Source organism: Berghia stephanieae, unplaced genomic scaffold (assembly GCF_034508935.2).
Source record: "Berghia stephanieae isolate SIO BIC M18660-M18661 unplaced genomic scaffold, UCSD_Bste_1.3 scaffold1115, whole genome shotgun sequence".
Classification (NCBI taxonomy): domain Eukaryota; kingdom Metazoa; phylum Mollusca; class Gastropoda; order Nudibranchia; family Aeolidiidae; genus Berghia; species Berghia stephanieae.
The window spans coordinates 1-5,000 of NW_027622086.1; the positions used below are offsets into that span (position 1 = coordinate 1).

The 5,000-nt window shown below is 35.5% G+C and overlaps 1 long non-coding RNA gene across 1 annotated transcript; it reads right to left on the reverse strand.

Moving 5' to 3' along the window:
• Positions 1–580: 580 nt before the first annotated feature.
• Positions 581–3,798, reverse strand: LOC144960965 (uncharacterized). The gene is made up of 3 exons (XR_013643001.1): positions 3,542–3,798; positions 2,404–2,594; positions 581–2,073 (listed from the first exon to the last, which is right to left on the reverse strand). It is a non-coding gene; the product is annotated as an uncharacterized LOC144960965 (long non-coding RNA).
• Between the last annotated feature and the right edge of the window lie 1,202 nt (positions 3,799–5,000).

Sequence of the window (5,000 nt, forward strand, 5' to 3'; positions counted from 1 at the left end):
TCACTGAGTCCCTACCACCAGCGTTATTACTCACCGAGTCCCTACCACCAGCGCTTTTACTCACTGAGCACCTACGACCAGCGTTATTACTATTACTCACTGAGTCCCTACCACCAGTGCTATTACCGAGTCATAGAGCTTTTACTCACTGAGTCCCTACGACCAGCGCTATTACTCACTGAGCCCCTACAACCAGCGCTTTACTCACCGAGTCCCTACCACCAGCGCTATTACCGAGTCATAGAGCTTTTACACACTGAGCACGTATGACCAGCGTTATTACTCACCGAGTCCCTACCAGCAGCGCTATTACTCAGCGAGTCACAGAGCTTTTACTCCCCTACGACCAGCGCTATTACTCACTGAGTCCCTACCTCCAGCGCTTTTACTCGTTGAATCCCTACCACCAGCACTTTTACTCGCCGAGTCCCTACCACATGGCTATTACTGAGTCCCTAACACCAGCGCTAATACTATTAGCCACCAAATCCCTACCACCAGGGGGACAATATAAGCTAAAATTAGACCCCAAAAATTCTTACAGTGATGCAGAAAAAAACAACGAACAGATCTCTTTCAAATTTACACAAAATCTTTCTTACAACAAGATGGATAGGTTTAGCAATAGTCTTGTAAATAAATTTTTCAGAATTTTTTTTCGATTTCTTAGTGAAAACTTGGTGTGACATGACAGGAAAAAAAATTGATTTAAAAATTCATAAAACTGCTAAATTTTTGTTTAGCCCAAAACCCAACCATCATGATGCAAAACACATCATAAGAAAAATTCTGACCAAATTTGAAGACAATCTGATGGGAAACAATCCAGATGTGAATGTTAGAAAATCAGAGAATGACGCACAATGAAATTTTGAGAAAATGAAAAATTTGTCTTTAATTTGATAATAAAGCTAATAATGCAGACAAAGGCCAACATTCATCAAGTATAACCAATATGGAACAAGAAAACAGTAATATTTTATAAATTGATCAAATTCTGAAAAAAATTATAAACGATTCGCTAACTCATACCTCTAAGAAAAAAAATTGCGAAATAATTTAATATCTGCTGTTATTCACCAAAAATAAGCTAAAATTAGACGTAAAACCCTAAAATTTCTAACATAGATGCACCAAAAACTAGCATATAAATTTCTTTCAAATTTAAACACAATGTTTCTTTCATAAATAGCTATATCATGAAAACTCTTGGAATAATTTTTTTTAGAATTTTTATTTGATATCAACTGCAAATTTAGCGCGGATCGACAGGAACAAATGAATTTTAAAATTTATAAAATTGCTAAATTTTAATTTACCCCCAAACACTTACATCATGATGTAAAACACATCATAGAAAAGATTCTGAATAAATTTGAAGATAATTTAAAGGAAAATGACTAAGGTAGGATTGCTAGAAAATCAGACAAATGACATAAAACAGACATTTGAGAAAGCGCAAGCTTTATCTATAATTTGACATAAAAGGCTGATTTTGCAGACAACTAAAAGAAATGATCCATCAAACTTTCAAAATATGACCGTAATAGGACAAGAAAACGAAAATTTTGTAGATTGATCTAAGTCTAAAAAAAAATTATAATCGGTTCACTAACCCATACCCCTTAGATAAAAAAAATGCTGTAAAATTGATTTTTTTACGCCCAGAGATAAAATAATTTTGTGGTCAAATATGATGTCATACCTTATGAATTCATCATTATAATAACAAAACCTAATTATTTACTGTATACAATAGGTTATACAGATGATTTCTAGATATATTAAATGATTTTAAAAAATATGATATGGCACGCTATCCTCATTTTTCATTTTTTTATTCTACTTGAGAGACAAGTCGTATAAAATTAGATATCTAGTCAAGTTGAACTGCAAAATCAATTCTATTTTAGACAATAAAACAGTTAAATAGTGCACTAGCTCTGAATAAAAAGCAATTTGCTTTCCCAAACCCTTGGAATAAAAATCTCTTTCGCCTCAATACAGAAAAAGTCAACACTACTTGTTTGCCACCACTTTTTTTGTAGTTCCACACAGAGGGTTGATCCTGCTCTGGATGGAAAAATTGAAATAAAAAAGAGACACATTTCATTAGCAATTTTTGGAAATGGCATTATTGTCATAAAATGCATTTGTCAAAGACATAGCAATTTTTTAAAAATGATCATTATTCACACCAACACACTTGAAATTTCATTGGTTTTACATCCCTAGAACAAAACTCTTGGCAACAAACTATAGTCTGTCGTTAAGTTACTACAATCAGTAGTAATTCAATTCAAATGATGCTTTGCCATTTTCATTTAGAAAAATGAGCATTTATTTTATTGATCACCAATAAAAAATGTAAAGGCGCTATGGAGATTTGACAACATTACTAACCATTGTCAAAAAGTGCATGCAGACACTCTGGTCTGCTGGCCCAGATGATGGTTTACTGATTGATGAGTTTTGCCACAGGCAAAGGTTTGCCACAGGTTTGCCTCAACACACCTTGCCAGAATAGCCCTTGAGCCAGCATCTTTATGGATTGTCAGGACACCAGTAACGCCAACAGTGTTCTTTCATGTAAGCTGTCGATGAAAACAAAAAATTAAATTAAATTCACTACAGCGAAATAGGCACATACATGCCAATGCTAAAGTTTATAACAGCAACACTTCGCATGTTGAACGGGACATACCGTCTGTTAGGCGATATTACAATTTCTTCGGACAGAGACAACGCAGTTAACGGCCAAGTACACATTTTACAACTGAGTCCGGTGAGAGAAAGTGAGCAAAGTGCCTTTTCCAAGGGCTCAACTATGCGCCGAGCGAGGCTCGAGCCCAGGACCTTCCGGTCCAAAAGCGAGTGTCCTACCACTACGACATAGCCGTACGTAATTTTTTAAAATATAATAAAAATAATCACACTAATATAATTATCTCACATTGTCATCATCATAGGCATTTCAAAACTACTAATAATACTACCACTACAGATATCTTATCATTATAAAATATTACTCTCTCTCTCTCCATGAACATAACATACAAAACCCAATTTTCCGATATAAAAAAAACAGCCGCCCCCCCCCCCCCCCCCAAAAAAAAAAAAGTTTTGAAAAAGTATGGACGATGCATGCTGTGTCGGCCATAATAAAGATAATAACAATAACTGAATGAAAAGTATTTTTTAAAGGACCCTGAGCCTGGAATGTCGTGAGTACTCGAAACCTCTTGATCTTGATAAAATTAGCAACCTTTTGACTGGGGATCGAACATTGAAACACCTGGTTTTAATCACCTGACATGGAAGGCTGATTTAAATTATTTGGGGGGGGGGGGGGGAATAGTATTTTAAATTTTTTTAAAGCCCTGTTATTGTTATTTTTCACAAAATAAAGTAATAAAGTTAAGTATTTCGCGGTAGCGACAAATGTGTCGTCAGCTGATGCACAATCAACAAACACACAACCCCAAAGCATGTTTAGTTAAAAAATAAGAAATGAATTAAAATGTGCATTTCGTATGCTTACCTTGTAAACTGAGTATTCTGTGACTTGAAAAGAGTGAAGAATTACCAAAGTCAAAGTCCGTCAAAATCAACTTGTAATAATAATAATGTGATTGTGATGAGATGAAGTGTTCACTTTTTGACTTCCAGATAATTCATTGTATATTGCAGTTCTATCCGTATAAAATGTTATATTTTTAGTAATTACGCAAATTCTATTTTTAGTAAGAGTACAAATAAGCTCTGGCGTTATTTGCAGTGGTAGTACAAATAAGCGTAGCCTTATAAAAATGTACATTGTGTCGTAACAAATGTGACGATTTTGCTGCAGGTGATAAGGAGAAGGCTTAGCGTCGCCTTTTAAACTTAAGACCTGATCCTGGTCAAAAAATTACGTTACAAAAGAAGACGACGGTTACAAAACGAAGTTGAAAAATAAATTGTTAAAAGTGCTCAAGGAAACACAGATAATTCTATTGGTTGAGCTTTGTGACTAACAATTGTTGGGTTTTTTTTTTTGTCCCTCGTGGTCTTCATCTTCTTTGATGACGAAATTTATTTTGGTTAGTATAAGGCCATGAGTTTATGAAGGCTACGACTAAAGTCTGGTTTCTAAGAGTGACCTACATTTCACTCTGATGACAAGTCCTGGCAAATATTTTAGCTTCCCTGACTTCTGAAGGAGTTGCACATACGAGATGGAAGTCGACTTGAAAACAAAATTCTATCCCTCGAATGGACATGGACATACACTCATCCCAACTAGTAGAGAATTTGCCAGGGTTCTGTACCAGCAATATGAAGTATTAGTTTGTGTTGAACAGACTAAGATGAAGAGCCTGCCAAAAGGCAACGACATTTCACTCGTGGGAATTTGCCACCTTTACCACATAATATTATGTACACGCTGTAGCAAAGGAACCTGAGACCGCAGAGCATCTGATCGAGTATTGTGCTGTGACGAGGGTTCGCGACTGTACATAAAAGCAACGTCGACTGGCAAAGCCATCATGATAATAATATTGTACTTTGAGAAAATTAGAAGCTGCTGCCGCTTGAATTAGCCACTGGTCCTCCTCCTCCTCCTCCTCCTCCTCCTCCTCCTCCTCCTCCTTCTCCTCCTCCTCCTTCTCCTCCTCATCCTCCTCCTCCTCCTCCTCCTCCTCTCTCTTCTTCTTCTTCTTCTTCTTTCTTCTTCTTCTTTCTTCTTCTTCTTCTTCTTCTTCTTCTTCTTCTTCTTCTTCTTCTTCTTCTTCTTCTTCTTTTCTTCTTCTTCTTCTTCTTCTTCTTCTCTTCTTTTATTTCATTCTCATCATCATCATCATATCATATCATCATCATCATCATCATCATCATCATTCATCATCATCATCTCATCATCCATCTCATCTCATCATCATCATCATCATCATCATCATCATTATCATTATTATTATTATTATTATTATTATTATTATTATTATTATTATTATTTATCATCA